This window comes from Callorhinchus milii, unplaced genomic scaffold (genome assembly GCF_018977255.1).
Source record: "Callorhinchus milii isolate IMCB2004 unplaced genomic scaffold, IMCB_Cmil_1.0 Scaffold5, whole genome shotgun sequence".
Lineage (NCBI taxonomy): Eukaryota > Metazoa > Chordata > Chondrichthyes > Chimaeriformes > Callorhinchidae > Callorhinchus > Callorhinchus milii.
Window position 1 is genome coordinate 12720132 of NW_024704746.1, and position 27070 is coordinate 12747201.

The 27070-nt window shown below is 39.6% G+C and overlaps 1 long non-coding RNA gene across 1 annotated transcript in view; it reads right to left on the bottom strand.

Moving 5' to 3' along the window:
- Window positions 1-6638, bottom strand: part of LOC103174769 — a 39304-nt gene extending 32666 nt beyond the window's left edge. Inside the window, exon 1 of the long non-coding RNA XR_487381.2 lies at window positions 6448-6638. This is a non-coding gene — a long non-coding RNA (uncharacterized LOC103174769). The remainder of the gene's footprint in view (window positions 1-6447) is intronic.
- Between the last annotated feature and the right edge of the window lie 20432 nt (window positions 6639-27070).

Consider the following 27070-nt stretch of genomic DNA (forward strand, 5'->3'; position numbering starts at 1 on the left):
TCAGACAGTTAATTCTACAATCCACCAGCTACCTTTGCGGGATAAGCTTAGCTTCGTTTTGCTACGCAAAACACGTTAACAGAAAATAAGCCACTGCATATTTCTTTCGTAGGCCCATGTGCAGTAAGGAGAGTAGAGTTTAATTAAAACTCCTAATGCTCTTTGGTTTTACATTACATTTCTTCATCAGAAGAATGCATTTTGGAAAGTAGAGTTAGCCTTGTGGTTCTATTTAAGTAATTTTCCCGCTTCCAGCAACCCATTTCCTGTTGTTTTTGGTAAACTGCGGTACAAAGAGGTCAGGCTGACTAACACACTTGGTCATGCTCGTGCACTTATCTGTCGATTTTTTTTCAAAACAAATACTGGTTTCAAATCGGGTGTGGAGTACGAGATCTATAAAAATGCTGAGTTCCACCTCTTGGCTTGCCAGAGGATACAATAACATATCTTAGTGCTGCGTATATTTTCCTTCACTGACTTCTTTATCTTAGCCATATCTTCTTATCTACCTGGTAAGGTCACCTCATATTTAAATCATTTAAGACCAATTTCCCTTGATATTTGATTTCAGTCATTGAACATACATTTATGGCAACAATCCTTTTCAAGAGGAAATGTAACAGTTACAATGTTTAATGTTGTTGATTGACTGGCGGATGGGTAGATAGATGCTTTACATGGTACAGTGCAAAGCCATACAGACCAAACAAATCTCAGGTTCACTCTCTGATTTGTGTTGAGTCATACGATTATTGATGAAGATGTATAATAGGTATAATAAGGGATCTAAAATATCAGTCAGGGTTCTTAATTCTGGCTGCAATCTGGTGAACTTCACTAGGTATGTGTGAGTTCACATTAAATGAAGTCTCGATCAGACTTAACCATTAAGAAATGGTCTTTTCCTTCAGTCAAGGCACCTTTCACACACCATGAGGAATCCATACAATGCCTATTATAATAATAATCCTTGCATTTGATGTAGCGCCTTATCACATCTTCTAGACGTCTCAAAGCGCTTCTCAGAATATACTGTAAAGTGAATTGACTGTATATTTGTGGGAGAAACACAACAGCCAATTGCGAGTGCTCTAACCTCTAAGATATAGAACTCCACAACAGGACTGTTTATTTGAAGAATGAAGATGAACCAACAAGCTTGGATACGTCCATCTTTTGAGCAAGTATCAGAAGGTTTCTAAGGATATAGGAAACCAGGAAAAAGAGGAAGCCATTCTGCCCATCTGCCCTCTTTATTGGCATCGGTGAAATAATACCCAGCATGAGTTTCAACATTCAGGAGAGAAGAAACAAAGGTTCAGAAGAAATATCATTCTTGTAGTCTTCTATCAATATTCTATATAAAAGGTACAGATGCTTACAAATCTCACAGATTTGACTGCCCTAAATCTAACTTGGTACATTTCTCCGCTCCTTGAAAAAACCCACCATTCTCCTGATTCTGCTTTCCTGCCTTTAAACTAAATATTTCAGACTTTGCATGTGGTTGGACAGCCAGTCCTGAAAGTAAGAAGTCAAAATAAGCTTTGGGGAGTTAAAAAAGGTTGATTCTTGTAATGTACAAACTCATAAAATATAAATCATGATCCACAAATAGGAAATTGAATACCCTGGCAAAGTGCCTGGGGAAAAGGCTGCATGACCCAGAGTGGAACTAATGTACAACAAATGAAACTGGTCTAACTTTACAGGAAGCCCCTTGGTCTCACGTGAGGAAAAAATACAGGGAATTCTACAAAAATGCCTCATATTTCCCATTAGATAAGACAATCAAAATACAATTCGCGGGTCATTGAAAATATAACAAAGTTATGTTTCATAAGGGCACCAGGTGTCAAAATAATTGTTGAACATAGTTTTTAAGCTTTTTGATGTTTTAAAAATAGAAATGCATTTTACATGAGTGCTGGAAATTCTTATCCTATTGCACCTGAGCCACACTGAGCAGAAATTGTCAAGAATTAGGTTATCCAGATAGGTCCTTTCCTCACAAACTCAAGAATGCCAAATAATTGTGCTATTGGTGAAGCAAAATTCTGCCTCTGTGCAAAGGGGCTAGAAATAAGATCCTTTTTTTCCAAGTGGGCTACATAAGCATCTTATTTGTAACTGTTCTATTTATACATGGTTGGCTCTGCAGAGTTTGCTGCAGGCCCTTGAATTTACTCAAAAGGATTAATGTACGAAATGGTGGAATTCTATAACGTTGGGTTAAGATGGAGTTTTTCAGCAAAGCTTTCCCGACAGTCTGCATGTCTGTGGCAATCCAACCAGACAGTCAAGCTCACAGCATGTCTGGGCTTTTGATTTTAAATGCATCTCTTCACAGAATTCAATTGCTGGCTGCTCAATTATTGATCGTCATGAGGTTTTGCTTTGTCTTTCAGACACAGAGTGGTAAAATGAATTACAGGGAACACATTTATTATGAAGAAAGGTATTGGAAGATTCACTGATAATCAAATCTGTGGTAAAACGCATTGACTGGAACAATGCACAGAAATGGGATGAATGAAAATACTGTTGTGATTTTCTTTTTTGGCAGGGGGAGAGAGAGGAGGGGTTGGGTATGGCAAATAATACGCCAAAAACTAAGAAGGCCCTCCTATTGCTGCCAATTATCCTGTACAACCTGATTCAATTTCCCATGCTCAATTCCTTGAAACTATTTTTATAAGTCATTCTCTTCGTGGAAAAATAGCAGTTGCCTGTTTTATACATTTTGCTTTTTTTAGTCTGTAACAAAACCGCCTAGAACATTTAATAGAACACTTGAGTATTGTACGTGGCATGGAACTTATTACATTATCATACACTTACTCTAGCTCATGAACTGTAAAGCCACTCAAAGGCTGTAAGTTCTCAGCAAATTTTGTCTGAAAATTTCTGCTTACTGAGTGAGCAGTCGGATCAGTCTGAGATGTCATAGTGGTGGAGATGTAATTGCTCCACGATTTTCACAATGAACGTTCTTCTGAGTTATCTCCAAACATGGAGTCATCTCACAGAGAGCTTTTGTGTAAAGTTCTTCCATTTCAGACTTGTGTTTCCAACACCATATTTGATTGAACTGAATGGTCAAATTTGCTATGGCAACAGCTTAGAGCTGTTCTAAGCTGTTGCCAACATTGTACTGCCTCCCGTCTTCACTCCCTCAGGCAACTTTCCGCCTTTAACCCTTCAAGGACTGTCTCGGGTTTCAAGAAGTACCCTTCCCCTTTCCAAACAAAATGCATTCTTCAGAACTTTTGATTAAGAACATTGACTATTTCTAAATAATTGCAGATCTGTTGGAGAACAAAACGAGCACACTTTTTTTAATTTTAAAAATTCTATCTTTGGCACCAAAGACTCCTGGGGTCCTCAAAGGTTTAAACAAATTGTAAAATGATATTGGATACAGTGGCTGATAATGAAGCAGCAGGATACTTAATAATGCAAATTTGACTAGTCTACCAGGATGTATTCTGTGGGATTTAGTCCTGTTGGTTGCACAGAGGTTGTACAGATGTAGACTCCTGATTTGGCCCGCTCAGCAATATTCAGTGCTTGGGATTGATGCATACCTTACATCACCACAATCCTGTTCAGTTCATGCAAAGGCAGCAGCAAGTGACTGCACCTGGAGCAGGGAGGAGCATGTGAGGGCAAAGGCTGACCCCAGCTGGGGCACTAACTAAACAGACATTACACTGTATGAAAGGTCCAGACAACCCCTGCGGATTCATCATGCGACACTCGGCTTTCTTCTTTTCTAGACATGGTAATTCCAAAGAATATACTGAGATCACCAGTGGTGCAATTATCTACCAGTTTCTCATTTTCTCCTCCCGTTTGGTTCTGAAGAATTCAGAAAATTAATAGATCGCGGTTTTTAGATTAGATTTCACAAGAACCCTTGTTATGACTACTTGCTAATTCTATCAAACTGATCTAAATCCATATGATTAAGAGTTAGGAATCTGCAAGTTGTGCAGAGGCTCTCTGGTGCTTTTGACAGTAGAACTAATACAGTGGACTGGGTGAGGGGGAGCACATTTTTTCAGGCTGGAGAATTGAACATGGCAATAATTTGTTTCAGCTGCCAGATAATTTTAATATTTAAGCCTGTTCCTTGTTACACAAGCAGCAGAATTTGTTAATTAGAGTTTTTAGAAATGATAATAATAATAATTAATAATAATAATAATAACATTGTATTCCTCGGTTTAATTTTCACGCCGGAGAAGAACAGCCACATGGCTTCCTCCGTTGTCTTCGGACACACCTGCCATTTGAAGGTTATGTAAACCGTAGCTACCTTTTGTAGTATTCCATACTGAATAACCCCCTCCCCATCCCCTTTGTCCCTCTTTAATCAAACACAGCCGTTATGGCAGGCAAATGACTGTCTGATTTGTATTTAAATCCAGGTAGGGAAGTAAGGTGTAATAAAGGAAGGGAAGGGTCTGGCTTGTATTGTAAAGTTTAATAGGGCCGTAAGTCAGGCAAGCACCCTCTCCTTTTCAAATCAATTGTGTTGTGCACTTAGACACAGCTGTATCCCGATTCAGTTGATCACCACAGAAGAAGTGAAATTCTTTCCTCTGTGCAAGTCATCTCCTTTCAAAGAGCCAGTCACCCTGGCAAGTAGGTATTTTGTCTAGCGCTGGTAGTGCGGAATGTCTGCCATATTTGTGGCATGAAAGTAAGGCATCGGCAATTCTAAAGATTTGTTATTGCAATAGTGCCTACCGTGAAACCACTTCAATACTTTTGGCTTTTTAAAAAAACGAAAATGCAAGTGCCAGAGTTAAAATCTATTTCCAAGCTATAGAGACTATAAGAGGCCATGGGGTTCATCCACTAATCCCGCCTTAACATTATTTTTCGAAAGCACCCAACCCTGAGCCTCCAATTTTAATAAGTTGTGAACAGGTTTTCAAATTGGTCACAGAAAGATGACTTTTTTTTAAAATACATAAACTATATGTGCGTGTGTACAGACGCACACGATATACGCATTCACTGCTGCAAAAATGAAAGAGGTTGAAAACAAATGTCTGCATTCAATGAGTTCCTCTCCCTCCTCAGTCAACATAAATGACTTGTCAGAAATAAAGCAGTCCTGAAATAAAGCATGACCCTCATTGCGGAAATATTTAAATGTTCCTACATTTCTCCACATTTCGCTGCTGTGAACCAAAGACAAAGGCGAGATTGATGCAGTGAGGGTCAGAATGCCTCCACTGATTGCTGCACTCGCCCTTCCTGCTGCATATGGTCAATTAATATCGAAAATACTCAGCCGATTCCATTTGCTGCAGATTTCAAGTGGAACCTTATAAGCCGGAAAGAATAACGTGAAAGGAACAATAAAAAGGGCACGTGGCCATCTGTTCTGGTCAAACTCTGCGCAAAGTTCTCCTGCTTTGGTTCTGTTAAGGTAACGTTACTGGGAACGTTAACGTTTGATTCGGAACAAAGAAAGGCAATGCTTTTACTGAACCCACTGAGCAGCAGAAGCACAGAACCGACTTGTCATTGCATTGCGTGCAAGGCTCCTTGGCTGTAGAAAAAGCTGGGGGGGGGGGGGGGGGGCTGTCCAGACAGGCTCCAGCTCTGTTGATCATTATGTCTAGCCTTCAGGTGTCTCAACTCACAGTGGGTGGTGAAAGAGGGAAGGGGGGTGGGTGAGGGGGGGGGGAGAGGAGGAGGAGGAGGAGGTGTAGACGACATGAAGGCAGACAAAGAGAAAAAAAAAACTGCTCACAAAAAATGCATCATGCGTCCTCTTGCAACACGAATGTCTGTACATTGAGTCGAGACAGGCTTTGAGGAAGCAAAATCCGAAACGAATGTAGAATGATGTTGGAAAGATTAACTAATAAAAAATCCCTTCTGCTCACCCCCCCCCCCCCTTTTTTTTTTGTTTTGAATTTCAGAGCTCAGCAGCTACGTCTCTGTAGCAGCTCCCGCTCCCTCAGCAGCTCTGTGCAATGACCTGAGCTCCCGAGCTGACTGGACGGTGCAGCAGAGCCCTTGCGGACGGGTCAGTCAAGTTTGTTCAGCTTTAACGCTCGCAGTCAACTGATTGGACACAGTGGATGTCTTATCCCATATTTCATCTGGTGCCGCTCTCTGAATAATGCAGAGACCAGACTGCCTGTGCTCAGAGTCAGCCTGTACTGCAGTCGACAGACAGACAGACAGACAGACAGACAGACAGACCCCTCAGGCTGATGACTTTTTTTTGTTTTTTTTTAAAAAAAAGAACGATCTAAGGTTTTACTTTGTGGCATTTGAGACACACACATCAAACTTCCACGTTCTTTTGCAAACGCTGTTTGTTTGCAAAAGCCCCCGAGCAGCCGGTGGGTCATTCTTGTTCTGCGCAACGCAGCTATTTCAGGAATGCAAAGTGGATTAAAAACAGATACTTACGGTTCAGTTGCGGGAATACTTTTGTCAATCTTCTTCTCAGCGGCACAGCGGTGTCTTTTTCGCTTTTAAGTGCAAGACGAATAAAGGAAAGGGACCACGAAGTTCCATCGACCGTAGAAAGTCACTCGAGTCGGACACTTTAGTCAGACAGTTGTCTGCGGACATCCCCCTTTTGCTCGAGTATTGCTTGTATCTGCAGCACTGAATTGAACTATATAATCCCCATGTGAAAGACAGGGGGGAAAGGTAGTCACGTGGGGCACACGGAGGCCCACGATTGGCTCCTCTGACGATCTTTCAGCGAGACATTTTTTTTCCCCCCTCTATTGGCTGCACTGGAAGATGGAAGCGGTGCGGTGCCTCCCAGCCCGGGTTTTACTGGGAGAATGATTATGTGGGAGTGAGGCTGACGGGGGGTGGGGGGGGGCGGGGGGGGGGGGGAGTAGCTGGGAAAGGTCTGCAGCCGTTATTAGGCTGAGGTCGGGAGAGGAGGAATAAAAGCTTAACTTTGCATTTCATCGTCCCTTTGTGATTATCATTCTGCACATAAAACAGGAGGGGCCGAAAGGATGAACTTGGGCACACGGTCAACTCCGGCAACTCTCAGACACCAGTCTCCAATGCAGTGCAGATGAGCCCCACTGATCAATATTCTTTATCTCGCTATTTGTTTCTCCTGTTCTCTTCTCCCCCTATAGGCTTTTTACTCCTTTTCCCACACAGGCGCCAGTCTCATTTTGGTACCTTGCAAAAGCAGCCAATATTCACAAGGGAGCCTTGATTGGAAATGTCAGCAGGTTTTTGGACCACCGGTGGCGTAACTGCTTAGCTCAATCCTGTCCTTACTGGATAGCCGTGCATAAAAATAATCCTTGGCATTTTGATATTGAAACGTCTCGAAGTGCTTCACAGAATGTGTCGTAAAGTGGATGGACTGTATTATGTGAGAGAAATGCGGTTACTAATTGCGCACAGCAGTGTCCCACAAACAATCGTGGATTGAGCGACCCAAGTTTTTTTTAAAAGGATTGAACCCAGATCCTCTCGTTTGCGAGACGAGCACTCTTAACACTACGGGACTCCAGCAAGGAGCACTGGTTGATTTTACATTCCTCCTTGATGCCCTGGCTTAGATCTGCTAACTCAGCACAGGACAGGTTTCCAAACCTGCAATTGTTTGTTTTTCATGGCTTAGCGCTGCACCAGGCAGTGCTTTGATAAGATGAATTCTAATAGAATCAAACCTAGTAATAAGCTGCATCAAATAATTGCAGAATCCAATGTTGCTATGAAGGTAGCTGTTTAAAAGCAAATTCTGCTTAAATACAACAATTTCCAGATCAGAGGTGATGTCCACTTTTGTCAAGTCATTTAAAATAAAAGTTCCTCCCTCATGTTTCTGTGCCAGTATGACTCAGTTGTGCTCTGCTTTAACCTTTCATTAACATAACATAACATAACCGCAACAAATATGCAAGTTTGATTTTAAAAAAATGTTTTGAGATCATGGAAAATACTCCGATTCTGTTCTCAGTATGGGGGACGGTGAAAGTGATTTTGTGTTTGTGTTCATGTTTCCCTTTGTTCTACATTTCAAAAATGTTATCGGTGTTTGGATACTGAGACGATGGGAATGACTCAAAGGGCGACTGAAATTGCGAGTTGAATCAAGACTCTTCTCTTCAGTCACCCTCCTACCCCCACCTTCCCTGTCCTCCACCCCTCCTGATCCCAATCCTCAGCAATTGTGAACATCTTTGATTATCCAGCACCTTGGGATGTCCTCCCAATGTAAAAGGTGCTTTATAAATGTAATTTGTTATTGTTGAATCACCGATCCTACTCCTGTTGAAAAAATTATTTCCTTTCACTCACAAAATATAGTCATTACACTTTACATTATATCCTGTGAAGCGCTTTGAGACATCTCAATGAAGTGACAAGGCGCTAAATCAAATGTAAAGATTATTATTATTATAAAGACCAGCTATCAAGCTTCTGACTTTTCCGGGTTTTCCCATTCGTGATGCATTTTCCCTGATCTTCTGTGCCCTGATTTTTGTCATGGACCAAAAATCTAGTTTCCAATTTTCTTCCCTTCAGTTGCCCCCAGAATGCTACCGGTCACCATTGGTTTGTATCACAGTTCGAAGAGCCTGAATGGATAGAGCAGTGTGGTTGTGGGGCAGGGGCGGGGGGGAAGAGAATCTATTCTCCTATGAAAAACTCTCCATGGTGTCCAATGAGGGTCAGAAAAATTGGATATTTTTGTTTTGTAGTGCTGAATTTAGCAAGTAAATTCATCACCAATTTGTGGTCCATTTTTAACATTCCTGAAGTAATGCAATCATTTCCATGCATCATTATCCCATACTTATTGAAATGAATGGAACTCTAACAGCTTTATGTAGCAATTCAATCTACAGTTACACAGAGTTTATAGAAATATTCAGAAACTCCACTTTGTGTTCTATGCTTAGTTCAGAATCTCTGAGCTGATTTCCATTCCATTCCATCATAACAATTCAACTGGAGACTCCTTCTCTTTTGTACCTTCATTCTAAGTGCAGAATAATATCCATGTGTCCCCATGGGTTCATCAGTGGAGAGATTTCCTCCGATTTTCTTAAGAGTTCTGTTCCAAGTCGACCTCCGACATCCCCAATGTGACCGATTTGTATGGATATCACCACATTCTTCCTCTTTCTTGGATTATTTAACTGGATTTTAGGAGATGGCGTTGTACTGTGATACTGTAAATGAAGATGTTTGGATTTGCATCCCAAGTAAAGCCATGTACAACATTCTTGCACACTGTACCGTGTTTAAATTCACAGTCAGTGCATTTGCCTTGGGCCTGATTTGCATATAGCCAGATGAGGCACTATATCTGCACACATGCCCGACCATCAATATTGAATGTTTTTTGGTCTCTGATCATTTCATAGTAATACATTTTTCATAAAATTGCCTTTAGTTTAAGGGTACAGCCTTTAAATTCAAGAAGGGAAATTTGGAACCTGCTTTGGAATGGTCAAAATTATAAACGGAAGAATCTTTAATTGACAAGTCAAAAGTTTTGCATTTGTCTTAAAAAGATTCAAATCTTGTGATAGACTTAGTCAGGCAGTTAATACACACAGGTGCTTGCTGAAAACGGTTTGTAAGCAGCCAGTGCAGGAAGTTTTCTTCATGTTGAAGCACAGGAAGACGCTGACTGATCCAGGTGATTGGGGACACCCAGTGCTGCTGTTCCATTACGAAATGCATTGGTCTTGTTCTGGTGGATCCGTGTTAATTTTAAATCCCATTTGTTTCACAATACTCCTTCCATCATGTAACCACTAAAAGATTCAAACTGCTCAAAGCATTATCGCTGCTCGGGTAACGTTAAAGCACGCTGCAGCTCAGTTTTAGACTCGCAGAAGGTGTTCTGTTAGAAATTGGTGCAGAAGGTTGTTTACAGAGAAAACAATAGATCTAAATGAAGGCTGTGTGACTGCAGGAACTTCCTGGAATATGTTAAGTTCTCAGGCCAACAGGAACAGAGCCCAAATTTGAAGAGAACGTCAAGAGCAGGTACAGACTAGAACCAACATACGTATGCAAGGACTGAAGATTCTAGATTGAATAAATATGTTATTGAATCTGTGGTCTTGGGGTAAGTATATAAACAATGAATTGGCAGTTTTTCATACAGTTAATATGAACGTATTGCATTTAGTTCAGATTAACTATTGGTGCATGTGTTAAATAAATTGTATCTGCTGTAGCATCCGATGTCTGGGTCACGATCTCTTGCAGCTGTTTTATGGTCTGCAAACTTTTGCGCTGATGTGACTTAGAAATGTTACCGTAGATGGTTGTAAATTCACTCACCTCTTCAGTCAACACACAAACATTATATTGGCAATTATGTTTACCGTCAATAACAGATTCATAGAAAATTGGTACAAGTACCTAAAATCTTATTATAGCCACTTGGCCCTAACCCCCGCTTTTCTGGAACTCTCTTCTGAAATCCCTCTCTTCTGAAATCCCTCTCTTCCTCACTGCCTTCCTCTCCGCTTTAGCCATCTGTCTAAAAAATAATTGTAGAAAAATACTTCCTGGGCCTAGATTTACTCTATTTATATGGTGTTTCAGAGACTGTAGAAGTTGACAAATTGTTGAATTCAATTTGAAGCTGTTTTCTTATAGTACTCAAAATAACTGATAGAAAACTGCCTTCAACGTTAAGACTATATTTAACAATTTGACAAATTCTGGGTGGTCTGAAATGCTTCACAAATAAAGTAAGACTAGGCAAGGGTGAAATTTCTACCCCCATATCTCTGACTGAGCCTTCAGCCACTTTTCCCCTAATCCCTATCTCCCTTCCAGTTTGAGCTCCCACTCAGTCTTTGCAAAACACTCTGAGACATTCTCCTATGTGAAAGGCCCATATTATTACAAGATATTCTTATATCAAATGTATTGTGATTCCTGATAATCTGCAGTGGGGCTGACACATGCATGCAACAAATGCCTGGTGGTTGAGAGGTACTGAGCATCCAATTTCCTAGGTTGCAGGTTTTCTGTATGTGCCCGAGTCTGAGGCTAGTGGAGCATCTCTTCTCATTTGCAACCTACCGCATTATTGAATCTCCATCAGAAGTCCCTGAATAACAAACTGATGCTCGCAAATTTCACCCTTGAAAGATACCAATTTTGTAACTCTTCTGCTTTCATATTCAAGACGTAAGCTGAAAATAAGTCAATAAATTTGCCCAGTGACTGCTCTGCTTCGATATTTATTTTGTTCAAGTTGTCACTCCAATACAGTGGGGGTGTATTGCATTGTCAGAGGTTCTGTCCTTCATTTGAGATGTTAAATTGAGGTCTCGTCTGCCTGTTCAGATCCCATGGCATTCTTTGAAAAGTTTCTCCCAGTGTCCAAGCTAAACAGTCCCCCAGATGGAGTTGGCCATTCGCTTCATGGCTATTTGTGAGACATTGATGTGTGCAAATTGGCTGCTGTGTTCTACAAATACAGGCACTCCACTTTTACAGTATACCCTGTGAAGCACTTTGGGAGATCCTTTCCTATTATTTAAGCAGAAACCGAAATATTTTTAGAATCTTTCTACGCTGGAATTGCATGTTGACAGAGTGTCCTATATGAAATTTACACCTGTTGAAGGTCAGATCTACCATTTGGCAGAGTTTTTCGTAAAAAGTATAACTTGATCTTTTAATGTAACATGACTACACCTCGGCTTACAATGTGATTTGCACTTTTTTAAATTCAATATCCATATGTTCAGCAATAGTTATTTCCTTATTAGAAATTAGCATTCGCTGTATTCAAAGTTGAACATTTCAAAAATAACTTTCCAATCATTTCTTGGTGAGTTCGTGTTCACAGAAGACATTATGTCTCAGCCCCAAACTCAGAAGAGACCTCTTGCTTGCACCCGGATGACATTTTTTATTTCCTATTCAAGCTCCCTGGTCACCCCCCCCTCCCCTGTGTGAAATTGTCAAATCATAGGAAAAATCATACATCACAACACTTTTTACAGTGAATTCTGTGAAGCATTTTGAGACGTTTCAATGCCACCGTAAGGGGCTATGTCAAATGAAAGGATCAATATAAGCAGTTTGAATCTAAGACGCTGCTGCTGTTATTGCTGTTGTTGCCCCAAGTGATCTTTAGAGAAAGACCCGCGCTACAACATCTTTTCAATACTGTTCATGTATTTGGAAAAGTTTTCTACTCTATGCACTCAGCGTCAGCATCAATTGTCTCCCAGGTAAGGGACAGAACAGATTAAGCTTAAGATGAAGGTTTCTCAATTCTGACACAACAATGTTTTAACCTCAGTCTCAGAGGAGCAAGCCCTTCAAGTGTGACTTTCCATTTGTCCTGTACTATACATCCTTTTGGGCTCTCTAATTGAGAATATAGTGCATTTTCATGAATAATTATGGATGGCTCTTTGCTGTGGACTTTTAGTGCACATTGATGAGACTTGGAACTTTTACAAGTAAAAGGATATTTCCTAACCCTTACAGAACCAGTCCAGGAATGTGCAGGCCAGTGTACTAACCCACTGCTGATAGATTCAACATTTTTGTAGGATTGGAAAGAAAAGGCTATTCACACGGGATTTGTTAATAGTGACTCAGTTAGTAATGGAGAATCCTGCTAGTAACTGTCAAGCTTGACTTGTGGGATTCTTGCTCCAAAACACTGAAAGTAGATTGTGGGGTTCCTGCCTTACCTCTCGTTACCAGCAACATTCCCACAGGTGACTACATTCCCACTGGCAACATCAGCCGTGATCTAATAGAATGGCGGAACTGGCTTGAGGGGCTGAATATCCTCCTCCTGTTTCTATGTTTAGGGGGAGAGGGGGGATTAAGATCCATGTGGGTTCCGAGATTCACCCCAAAATGATAGAATAGGAGTCAACACCTGTAGTGTAGTGGTTGGAGCACTCGCCTCGCAAGCAAAAAGACCTGGGTTTGATTCCCAGGCAAGGCGAAACCTTAGGCAAGTTTCCTTACTTCACACACATGCCTCTGTTCACCCAGCAGTAAGTAGGAACCCGCTCATTAGTCAATTGACAGATCACTTTCTGGGGGTAATAATCCCTTGCAAAAAATAATATTAATTCGGTCACTCAAACCACGACTGTTTATGGGACACTGCTGTGTGCAATTGGCTGCCATGTTTCGCCCACTGAATATTCAGTCACTGCATTTTACAATATATTCTGTGAAGCAATTTGAGATGTCTCAACGATGTGATAACTCAGTGCTTTGGGATGTCCTTCAGACGTGAAAGGCACTCTATAAATGTAATTTTGTTGTTGTTGATAAGGTACTATATCAAATGTAAGGATTATTATTATTACAAGTAAAGCCCTTTGTGAACTGTTGCTTTTTAGCCTCACCGTATCCCAAAATGGCTGTGAAATGTCTGTTTTTACATTAGTTTCATACTGAGCCGTGTTCCACAAGACTGGAAATATGATACCTTAACATTTTTTAATCTAATACCAAACAGATGAAGATTGCAGAACTCAACATATGAAACTTGGCTTGTTTCCAAAATGAAGTAGAATACTGAAAGATCTGTCAGAATTTCAACATGATGCCAAAGGCTTTAAAGAGTTAAATGTGGGAAGACTAACCCTATAGATTCATCTGGCCAAATTATATGCTTTCTATTCATGTGAAAAGCTCAATGACCCTTTTAATTATCTTCTGAGCATATTGTAATAAAAACTGTAAAATGTGTTTTTTTGAAGATTCAAATAGTATTGTAACTGCCTTTTACGGTTGATTGCAGGCACTTTCCTCTGACAGTTTAAACATATGGAACCTAATGTATACCCATCTCAATGAACTTATTCCTATCAATCCACACATCTAGAATGGATTGATCATTTTAAACTACATTGGTGTTCACAAAGCAAACATAATGATAATATTACCGGTACAATAACTTAATATATATGTTTAAAATTCTGCAGTTGCATTGAACAATCAAATGAAATTCAGTACAACTCAGCTCCACATGTTTCTCTTGACTATATTCTTTTCTCTAATGGAGCCTTAGGCAAAAGACCAATTAAATGAATGAAAAATGTGAGCCTTACTCTCTCTCATTGAGAAACTCGTCAAATGAGAGAAGGCTAGAAGACAGAGGCTGAAAAACGCCTAGTCTCCCTCTTTCCCTGGGTACAAAAGGCTGAAAAGTGTGTGAACTCTTACACAAACCATTGCTTCTCATATTTTTTGTTTTACTCTGCATCTTTGCCTCGCACAACATGTCAGAACCGGAACTTCAAAGGTGGAGCAAGAACCTTCAGACAGCGATGCTCTCTGCTTCTGTTCCTTGGTTTGGATACTCTTAAGCATGATGGTGGGTTCCAATGTGTATCAGACACCTGGCAGACCAAAAAAAAATACAAATCTTTACCTCACCACAGGTAAAGGCCTCAAATCATGCTTTTTAAACCAAGCTAACTCTCTTACCAAAATGCAGCCACTGATCCCATTTTTTTCTGAACTGGATATTTCTCCTTGAGACTAGCAGATGGATAAGTTTCTCACCACTGAGATGTTGGCAATGAAGGAAGAATTTTCTAAATATGAACTAAGGAAAGAATGTTGAACAAAAGCACAACTGTTCAGATGGGGCAGGGACAATCGGACCTACTGTAATTTCTCATAGGCCCAGCAGTCAACACTCCTGTGAAGATATTGTGGGTAAGAAAAGAAACCTAAACCTGATGTTCCAGTTGTTGGTGTATTTTTATCGGAAGGTCACAATCATTAAACTGAAAGTAGCAACCAATGTCTCCGATATATTTAGTGATTGATTTATTTCTCTGAGGGCTGACTTTGCACTCTCATTTCTCAGAAATAGCATAAACATGATTTAATCTTCACTGGGCTTCTTGAAATTGTTTATCATTGGTTTTCGCAATGTAATGAATGTGAATAATTCCTACATTATTCTAGTTTTATTTGTGTAGTTTTCTTCCAGGCAATAAACATACTCCTTCAAACATACTCCACCTGACTCCTTCAAATTGCCAAAGATCTTTTCTACTAGTTTTGCCCGTCAGCAATAGATATGCTCAACTCTCACCACACTACTGGATGTTTTAGGTTGCATTTGCAAGGTGAATTGTCACAATTCTGTGGAACGTGGAAGATTTATTTTATCTGTTTCTTCTGTTCCTGATCATCAAGGAAATATGCCAATTCACTCATTCTCTCCCAACTCTCTAAACGTGTGAACATTCTTAGTGAAATTCAAATATCTTATTTGTTGTTGAAACACTTCTACACGTTTTGACCTTAAGATGTTTGGGATGCCCGCCATGTCGATTGAATGTAATATCCTTGTTTTACTGTCTATGGATACGCCTATTATTTGATGCTTAGCTTCTCCTTAGGTTGTCTCTATCTCTCTCTTGCTTTATATGATAGACAGCAAATCCAGGTATTGAGAAGGGAGAACGCTCATTATTTATATCTTTGTTTTATGACCATTTGGGCAGCTTCCTTTGTTTGGTAAGCTATTGATTAAGGGTACTCTTATTTCATGTGATATCAGATCGCTATGTTTATTTGACTTGTGCTAGCAGTTGGTGTTTTCTAATACATTGTTCAGTATCTTTTTTCTACCAGAAAATTGTATCAAAGCATGACAGTGCACAGCCCTTCATACATAGCATGATGGAGCAGATTAGCATCTGATTGGTATCCTTCCCTCGCCTGGTAAATATATTAATGTTTTAGGATAATATTGAAGGATTTTTGTTAAGCATTTGAAACCTCTTGGGATTGCTTCGAAAACCAAACTGGTTTACCAATTGATGAACTCTTCACTCCCTTAAAATGTCATGGGTTTTCCATTGTATGGTCCAGGTCTTAATGGATTGGACATGTCAATATTTAGTGGCCAATTGTTTTTACTTTTAGTAAAGAAATTTGCCAAGCAAGTTTTCCAAGAAGTTATTTTTAATGTTCATTTATTTTGTATGGAGATCGTCTATAATACAGTCATGTTAAATGCTTTAAAAACACTTCCACATTTCTGTCTATGTTCGACTGTCTGCATGTGTATATTGCCCATGTTCATAGTTATTGATGGAAACCAAATCAAAGAAAAAGTGCAGTTCATTTCCCATTGTGTCATTAATCATTGACACGAAATGAAAACTGAAAAATGAAGCACACGTTTTGGTGCATTTCATATAAAGAGCAAATATAGACAATGTGGTTTTGCTTTGCAAACTCCACTGCTAAATTTGAAGTGGAAAACATGTTGACTGTTTCCTGCCCTCCTGTGACAGTCTCTCCCAGCACTTACTTACCTGAATCACCATTTCTTTTCCTATTGTGGCAAAATTAAACTTTCAAAAACAGTGAAAATTCTTCAAAAGGGATACCTAGTCCGAATGCACACAATATTTGCAAGTGTGCACCATACTTTGACTTGATTTCAGGTTTAGATATTACTCTGGCAGGGGCAAAGACTGTGATTCAAACAATTGCATTAAAAACAAAGGACAATGAGTCACTTCAAGTGGATAATGGTCAAAGTTATGACGTAACATTTTTTTGCCTTTGTAGCTAAGATAATATTTACTTCAGCAGATGCTGAATTAAAATTCCCAGTTCTGGATTTGGGGACGAGAGCATAAAGTGGTTCCCCTCGCGTTCAGTAATGGCTGGAATATCTCATGGATTCCTTTATGTCACAGTGTCCTATCAGTAGAAAGTGCTTGAAGAGCTCGCCTGAGAGAAATTTTACAACAACAATTTTTCACAAAGTGTTTATCAAGCTAAAAACTCATAGGACACATAATCTATTGCTAAAAAATTCACCACATAGACTGCTAAAAACAAGCAAAATGTATACTTATGTAAATATTCAAGTGTTTTAAGGCAATGCAAAAAACAATTTCTTTATTAGAAAAATCGAGCAATAAATGTTAGGATGTAAGAATGTACTGTCAATTTAGATTGTAAATTATATTCTGTTTGGTTATGCTTCATACCGTGCAAACATTTTTTTTCAATTCAAAATTGCATCTTGCCAGAAAAAAAATCTGCTATTCCTTTGAGGGCTGAACAGAAATAAATGCCAAGGTACAAAGGAACTAGAGCATATGTAATTCGGTTCCCAAATCTGTCAGAGCATAAGAGATAAAGAAAATTGATGCATCTTGGCAAATGTTTCATGCTTGGTTATTTTTCCTCGACTCACAATGAAGAATATATAGTCAATTTTACTCAAATAATACTGGTAATAAATTTCTTTATAATCTAACCTGATTGTTCATTCTGCAAAACAAACATTTCACCAATATTTAGTTTAATAAGTGCTCAACCCTATTAAATCATGATTATCTGTAAAATGGTTTAAACCATCAATTACATTTAAACATTCAAATTTTAAAGGAGAAACGGGATTTTAATTTGCGAATTAACCACATTTCAATATCATTCAAGTAACATTTTAATTTGGACATTCATCTTCAAGTTCTCATGCTTTCCTTAATAATTTAATTTAATTTGACATGCGGTCACAGTCAGATTTGGTACTCTACCAAGCATCATGGTGGAGATGAAGCCAGGTAGAGTGGGTAAAGAGAATCACCCTCATTTGTGCTGCTTTGGATACAGAAGGTGCTGCAGTGCAGAAGATTGGAGAAAGGGGGAATGGTATAGGAATTATTTAGAATGATACAGCATGGTAAAAGGCCATTCAGCCTAACTAGTCCATGGGCCTAATACTCCACAGCAGCCCCCACTCCTCCTTGTCCCCCTCAACTATGCCCCATTTATTTGCTTCTTCCTCATGGAAGCATCTAGTTTTCTCTGAAATACATTGATGCCATTTGTGTCAGACACAGCTTTCAGCAGTGAGTTCCAGATTCTCAACTCTTTCTGTGTGAAGACATTCTTTGCAAAACTACAATTAGAGAGATCTGTGTCCTAAAATTAGACCTGCTAGCTATCTGATGTTTACGCCATCTAGAGTTGGACTCAACAAGTAATGCAGAAAGTAACAAGTGAGTAAGTAAAGAATTCAGGAATTATAATGCTTGTAAAAAGGAACAATACTCAAACGACTTGACAATGAGCAATCATAGGAGCTGCATAATCTGAGATGAAATCCTGAAGTTTCAGAACTCTCTTTAGTGGTTCTGAAATTTACTGAAAGTACAATGAATAATCAAGTAGGTTTTGTGCTGGGATGTAGAGCTGGATTGGAATGAATGGCCCATTTTCTTATTCAAATAAAACTCAGTAATGATCCTTTAAGTTGGCTGACCTCTTCTTACTTCAATACAGAATTTGGTGGATTGCAAGCCAATTATGAACTATAATATCGCTCCACACTAGTCAGAATATTTTCATTATGTTCTTTTTTCAATCAGAGAGATTACATACAACTGAGTTTGTGAATGCGTGTTTGTGTGAATGTATGTATGCACGAGAGAGAGATTTGTCACAGAATCTCTTAAGATCCCCCTCTCAATAACATCCCCCTCCAATTTTCAAATAGATCCCCCTCCAATTATTCTCTGCTTCCTTTATTTTAGTCAGTTACTAATCCATGTCTTATTCTTATGGATTAAAACCCCTTTGAATAGGAATACTATTTCCTATAGACTAGGAACAGTATGTGTTATGGCTTGATATTGTCATTTTGGGATGTCACCTTCCTTCCAAGGTTGGTCAGGCTCTTTAGAAAAAGAATAAATGGAAGACGGTTTTAATGATTTTTGCCTTCAAAATCACTGCATATGAGAAGTAATCATCTTTAAAGCTGTTTGAGGCATTTTTATGTTATCAGGCATAAATATCCAAGTTGTTTTTCATTTCAATAATGAAATCAAAGTGATTCTGTAATTCCTCTCCATTGCTTGTTAGTTATGTTAATAAGGCCACCTCTATACATTGCACATGTCTAATGCAATCCATAATTGTTGCATGTGGATTACCAACCCAGTCTGTTTTTAATCCAATTCCTCACTGCATCAACTACCAGCCTCCCCATTTGTCAAACTTGCCCAGCTGAGGCAGGCATGTCTGAGTGACAAATAGTTTGAAACCGACAATGGTGACATTGTGGCTGCCCGTCCAGCCTAGTCCAATTCTCAACCACTTGATGTACAGGGTAAAACTTTAATCAGAGATACCAGCCCTGCATCATTTCAGGAGACAGTCGTTCAGTCCATCCTCATAACTCAGCCATTCAGCTTCTATCATTTGTCTTGAAGCCTTGAGTTACAGGACTTTATGTGGAGACTGGGGCCTCAACTGTCCTTGTGCGCAACTAGATCTCGGTCTACAACCTCACTTGGGTATGTTGAACAATATGGCAAAGGGTCAGTAAAATATTGCCCACAGCAACGATATGTCATCGAATTAAATGCAAAAAATGGTTTGAGTTCTCCCTCCACTTGACTGTTAACTGTCAGTGTGTGTCAGGAGTATTCTAAGTAACTGTTTTCTGCAGTAAAAATGCTTGTGAAAGATTGTAAAGGGTTACGCAAAAAAGGTTACAACAGTATACTTTTTACAAATGGTTCTAAAGTACACACAGATGTTTACTTACAGTTTGGAAGCAATAGGGTTATTATCTTGAGGCAAAGCAGGCCTTCCTGTTGTGAGAGAAAATATAGGATTTGGTTATGGGGCTATCTGGGGGCTCAGAGCTTCATTGTATGTATTCTATGAACTGTATGTTAAGTACTGGTTGCAGTTAATTGCAACTTAAAAACTATGAATGGCTTCTTTCAGAATGTTTTGTTGCGTGTGAAAATGCAAAAGAAAAATTGGTCCAAATAAGGTTTTTCCCCCAAAACTTAGTTTCTGGTTGTAAAGACGGCTTTTGATTTGGCTTTGCGCTGTCTTCTGCAGAATCAACGAAAGGCATGTTTTTTTTAAAATTCTCCTGAATCGCCCAGAGCAACTTCCTGTGGCTTCTGTTCAAATTTCTCTTTAAATTTGACATCAGTGGTTAGAAGTGACAGGACTCCAAACCCATACATTAAAGAGAAACCTCACAGAAACTTCCAGTTCTACCGCTGCTTTCTTCAAGTGAGTTGGTGCCTTCGGTAACACTTCGGGCTTCTGTTTTTTTTCTCTCTTGTGAAATTAAATGATGGCATTTGCAGTTACACAGGATTTTACAGTAATAGCCAAGCGTGGTATTTGTGGGCATTATTCGAACCATTGCAGGAGCAGCTACAATGGGGTGGAGGTTTTTTTGGTGCAAAACCTTAAGATTCTTAACTCACTTGGGTTTGTTTATGCCGCATCTTTCTCTTACTTCACAGCTCATTCTTTGCACCAGTAAAACCTGCAGGTGTTCAGCTGTGTGACACCCAACTGCGTAAAAGTGATAGTTTTGCTGTGACTGGGCCCTATTGATCATTAAGTCATATATAACATTACATTTTGTATAAAGGGGAAGTGATGTGAGGGGAAGATCTCTAATTTATTATTTACAGAAATATTCTTTGCTCCCAAATATAACAAAACCAAAAAATGTTTTGGAAGGGGAGGGGGGGAGAGAGAAAGGGAAGCGCTGGTTAAAAAATGAATAACGTTATTTTCTCAACTGTGTCAATCTAAAGTATATACAATTTTGGGACAGTAATTTTATTTCACGTAAAGAGCACAGTGCGCTTTTCATATTAAAAATTGATATTGGCAGTGATATGAAGCTGCATGGAACTGGCTGAATATTCTGGGAACCAAGGAAACCATCATATTGAAAACTCATTGGGTGGGAAAGGGTTGAGAAATAAACCTCCCTGAGGACTCTCATAAGATTTACAAAGCTTCGTCTTTCTCAGCATATCACTCTTGTTAAAGGGCAAGTGTCACCACCATTCACTGCGTTTCGAAATCAGTCTGCTCCAAAGAATTAAGATTTAGTTGAATATGTGCGTGTGTTTTTTTTTCCTCTCTCTGACTCTGTGCTGTATATGTGCGCGTTGAATGTTTCTGTTTAATCATTGAGTGCCAGTGACATCATGGGAACTTGGCTTGCAAACTCTGAAACACTGTTCCTCTTTCCCTCCATCTTGCCCCTTCCTTCACCACCTTCAGGTCGCGCCTGCAGACTTCAACCATGCCTACGGTCACCTCCCCCCGCCCCCCATCCACAGCTCGGCGTTATGCTCTGCCACTATTAAGCGCTCTGGGATGCTATCCAGGGTGAGGGGCGCTGTATAAATGAAAGTTATTGTTGTGTTGCAGAACTTTCTATGCGTGACGAATGTGAAGGAGCTGCATTAACCCAGAGTACTTCAGCTATTTTTTCGATTCTCTCATGTTTAGTGTATCTCGCTTACACTGTCAGGCTCAAGAACTCCCCCTTCAAAGATAAATTCCTTCCCTTTTCCCTCTCTCCCATGCCACTTTATATCACTTTTGTAACTATTTTTAGTTTTAGTTGTAAAGCTCAGTTTATCATGATATAAAAATTGCATTAGTGATTTTCTGAAGTATTTGTTACAAGGGCTGGCCAAGTGTAGAACACTCTACAGATAAGCTGGGAAGGGTACCAGTTAAACTATAAAGGCATTGCATTGTATTTTTTCTAATCCACACCTCACATGGATTTGACTAATGTCTGCACCATATAATCTGACTTACTTTAAAGGTGCATTGGTGTCATGATTTTTTTTCAGACTTTCGGAGAGGCACATTTGCATACAGACATCAATCAGTATGAGATTTACAAAGGTGGAAGTTGCTTTGCACAAGTTCTTACGAGAATTGTGGTGTGATTTGACATGGTGCAAATTTTGCTAGAAATTGCACGTCAATTAGCCCCACCATGGGTCTGCAATATACACATCCAGAACTCCACAGCTTGGGTCCTGTCCCTCACCAGGCTCCATGAGCCTATTGCTCCCCCCCACCCATCTTTCCCTCTGCTCAGCAAACATTGGCCTGCTTCACATCCTCCGCCTCAACCTTCACCCACTTTTCCTCCTCTCTCTGGAATTCCACCCCGGGGACCCTTCGCATTGCCTTCTCCCTATCCACCTTCGAGACCCATCTCTTTGACTGTTCTATCAGCCATCTCTCCCATCACCTTGCTCAATCGCCCGCCCCCACCCCCCCCCCCCCCCCCCCCCAGCTCGGGCTTCCAGTCAGTTGGATAAATGCTTCAGATATCCTGATGTAAAAGGTGCTATATAAATGTAAATTATTGTTGTAATCTGCTCATCCTATTTCAGCACAGTAATGGATAATATTAGTGCAGTAGGTTAGATATTGCACCCAGAGATAAAGGAAATATTTAGACACCTTGATGACTGGACTGGGATTTTATCAATTCGGTTCAGTATGAGATTTGATATGATCGTGAAAGTTGATGGGTCTTTGGGATTAGATGAGAGTATTAGATTATATGGACTATTGAAATAGCAGCATGCAAAATACTAGATAGTGAACAACAGTACTCAAAAGGAGAAGGGAGATTTTAACCTGTGTTCTGGCCAGTGTCCCTCAAAGTTGATCGATCAATCAGCTCATGGCTGTTTGTGGAAATTTGCTGCGTGCAAAATGGCTGCCATGTACATCTACCACACCAGCCACTACACATGATATTCATTACTGTGAACGGTTTAGTAATGTTTCAACATTATAGACACTATAAAAGTGCAATTTCTTCTTGTTCAGATTTCATTGCTCAGAGCTGCATTGATTTGCTGCACACCAATAGTATGAACATGGACAGATTGTGAAATGTAAACTTTTAAAAACTTTTTAAAATTATATACTCGTATTTCTTTTTGACACAATTGTCAATTGTCTAACAATTGTCCACAGCCATGTGTTCATTCTACATGCTTGTATTTCTGGCATAGATATATTTCTATGAAGTACTTTTTAGTTCTCAGGGAACACGATATTTAATTTATGCACAGAAGTCGCTGGGAACACACAGCAGGTCAGGCAGCATCCATGGAGAGAGGAAAAGTGATATCCTGTAAACTAAACAATATCTAGTTTACTGGATTCTAAAGATACCATACGGACACCATTTTGCTGTAGTCGGAAAATGACGTGCTTTCCAACGAATAGTGAACCCGCCAAAAACTGAGACCTTTGCAGTGGTTTGTCACCAGAACTCCAATAAATAAGCAAAAAAAAACTTGTAGGCATTTTGGGCGTAAAACTACCACTTGTTTTTTCATTAACTCCCGAAATTATGTCAGATACCTTAATTTCCAATAGCTAATGTTCAGTTTGAAGTTCAGGGCCCTCTGAGACTATGAAATCGTGAAACTGAGAGCAAGACCTTGAAAGCTTAGCTTTGACTGTACAGAGCAGCTCTAACTCTTAAACAAACCTCATTTAAGATGACCTACAGCACAGTCGAGATATAAAAGTAAAATCTATCACTTCATAAAATTCTGGTTACAGGTCATTCATGTTTAAAATCATTTTGCATACAAAATATACAGTCAATTCAGTTTGCAGTATATTCTGTGAAGCGCTTTGAGATGTCTCGAAGATGCGATAAGATGCAATATCAAATGCAAGGATTATTATAATTTTTTATATGTCTGTCATTTACATCTTTTAATGTTGGAATCTCTTATTGAACATGCCCAAAGATTTCCCTCAGGGTCTTTGAGGTCTTTGAGGTCTTTGCTTGCTATTTCTACTTCCTGATTGATGCAGTGACATTTTTTAAATCTATGCGACCACTTGGCCAAAGGCTTCATTGGTCTTTGACTGTGCTGGGATCTGGCTTACAACTACTCTCGACGAGTGACCAAATTCCAATAGGCACTTGTGTGACAGTCATTCTGTATGATCTGCACTGAAATGTGTGAAAGCCCAGTGTTTTTATCCTAATAGTCTATGACAGGGCACTTCAAGGAGTTGCTGTCAAGTGAAAATGGCACTGAGAGGAGCAGCAGACTGCAGAGATAAATTTAACAAGAAATGAATTATGTAAAGCATTACAAATAAAAATGACCCAAGATTCTGAACATGTTCATTGCAGGCAAGAGTTATGAATTTAGTTGTAATTGGAAAAACATAAAGGTGAAGGGATACACATTTCTGAAATTCTGTACTAACCCATTTGTTGGAATTTCCCTTTAATTGTGCAAAGCGTGCTTCCATTGAATGTGGTCAGATTATCTAGTCGTTTCTACATTTGACATTTTGCATAATTCAACTTTTGTTGACATGCAATTTATCCATGCTGTCTGTTGTAAAATTAAATGTCATTTTGGCTTGACAGTAACTTTATGAAATGCCTTGCCATGGCCCATTAGGATAAAATCACTGGGGCTTCCAGATGGGTGCTTTTCAGAGAGCTCGCAGTTTGGCAGGAGGTTAGATTTTCATCCAAAGTGGAGCTAAAAGGGTAAGTATGTTTGAATTTTTTTCGCAAAACTCCTGGACTGGACTTTCCCTTTAAGAAGCTTATTCAATCAGCATATCAAATGTATTCTTTTTTTTCCAAAAAAGTTTGAAAAACGGATATGACCAGTAAAGATTTGGAATTAATAATGGTCCATTTTCTAAGCTTTGTCTTTTGTACTCTATAAGCCTTACTGTTGCTGAATAAACAGGAAATCCATACAGAGCACACAATTGCTATCGTGGTGATAGTGATGGTGATAACTAGTCTGATTGCTAGCAAGCCTGTAATTTATGAAAGTATTCACAAATGCTGCAGTGTTTGATGCTATTGCAGTCCATTTTAGTTCTTGTATGTACTGGCCCTACACTGCGCACATGCATCATTAGGTAAGCCAAATCAAATGCTTCCTGGGTTATTGGTGGCCTGCTGTTGTGTTTTGCTGACAGTGATACAAAAACTGGGTTTCATTATTTATGATCTGAATGTGATTCAATTCCTCTGCATTGATGCTCGGTTACATGCAAGTTGTTAAAAAAGCTGCTGGAATTATTAGATAAGGGAATAAGTATAGTACGACGGTTTCTAGATTTTAGTTCAGTCTCTTTGTATTTGTCTGTTGCAGCATATTTTATTAAGACTCTGCCGTATGACTACAACAAGGGAGGAAAACCATGTGAATGCACGTTTACAATACAATACAAAATTACATTTATGAAGCACCTAACCCTAACCCCGCAGGACGTCCCAAGGCACTTGATACGCCTTTAAAAAAAAGTCAAGCTGATTCAACTTTATTAAAAAAAAGTTTTTAAAAAATACAGAGCTTACCTAATTGAAGAAAAATGCGTTAGAGAATACAAAATGGAGCCTTTGCTGTCACGTGACATCAAACGCCACGCTGAAGTTCAGATCTCACATGGCTTTTGGCATCAGTGTTCGATGAATAGTGACTAAATTAAAATCACAAATTCCAGTGAAAGGAAATGACAAATTATCAGTGATTACATTTTAACCAACACAGCAAAATGTTCTTGATGTCCATGCTTATTTTTTGGATCAGGCTCCTCCAAGATTTATAAGATTTCGGCGAGGAGGATAAAAGCTTTTAATTTTTCATACCCTGGACCCTTCCAAAAGCAACGATAAATTGTCATATCCAGATGTGGAAGAATAACCAGTAGTTGGGGTTTGACTGTGTAAATCTCACAAAGGTATCAGATGAGTGAATTAGCAATTTAACAACTACCATCATTTTGTATTACACAACATTTTCCAGCAGCTTCAGCCGTTTATTTTCCTCTCCTCCCTCTTCCTGAAGGCAATCAATGAGTACAGTTCCACAGGCACCAAGTACCCTTAGTAACCTTGCCCAAGTGAGCATTCTACGACAATGAAGGGTCAGCAAACTATTTCTCTGTAGCGGCTCTCGCAGCTGAGCTCCAACTATTTCTCTAGTGACGGACAGAAATATAAACTTTTAGTAGGTATCACGGGATGAACTCTGGTTGATTTTGTTCTCTTACCCCACCCCCATACCTTCCATTGGTGCTCACTCAGGTATAAGACTCCCATCGCTGAGGAGATCCACTCAGTACAGACTGGGGGATCAAACCTTGAACTTTCTCAGACTGTGTGACTCAGTTTCACCCTGGCCAGAACATTGACCAAATGAGCCAGTAATCAAAAGTGATGACTTTGACTGTAAGCAATTGCATATCGTGGCATAAGAGATTGTCTTGAATTTAAAAAATCCCTGTTTATTTTGAATTACCGGTTATACGAATAGTCTTCTTAACCCTACAGACACTAGCGTTTCAAGAAAATTGAGGAAAAGGAGTTTCATTGGTTTGGATGACATGGTATTAAGGATAGGGCTCTTTAATTGCTGCCTTTGTCCTGCCATTCCACATCATTGTTTCTGATCATGTGCAATGTAACATGATATGATTTTGACACATATGTGACATTAGCACCTCATGCTTGTAAACTCATTGAAGTGTGTGTGATCCAGATGGCATAGTCCTTTGTGGGATAACGGCCGTTGTTTGTGCAGTTTTTCTCTATTATGTTCAGAAGTCACCTAAATAAACATCTTTTGAATAATACACATGGGAATCTTAGGAATTATCGTTGACAATCTATTGCATATTATGAGAAGAGTCAATGTTATTACGTACACAGTACTTCTTTCTCTTGGTGAAGGAGGTTTTGAAGACATTCCTCTTTGATCGCACTTTCACTCATCTTTCTCCTCCTCACCTCCTTTGGCTCCCACCCCCAATTGGGGTGCTCAGCCAGCAGTGCCAAGTAGTTTGTGACACTCCTCCGACGTGAAAGGCACGATATAAATGTAAACTGTATTGTTACATAATGACGTAATTTGCCTCTAATACTATCCTTTCTACCCCACATCTGCGCCATGACCTGCTCTGCCTTCCCCCACCTCCGCAACTTTGCCCGGCTCCGACACTGTCTCACACCGCAGACCACCAAAACCCTCATACACACCTTCATTACATTGAGGCTCAACTATGCAAACTCACTGCTTGTTGGTCTCCCCAAATCCTCCCTCCACAGGCTGCAGATCATCCAGAACTCTGCAGCCCGTGTCCTCTCCCGCACTAGGCTCCGCGACCCTATTACCCCCATCCTCGCCCGACTCCACTGGCTTCCCATCACACAGAGGATACAGTT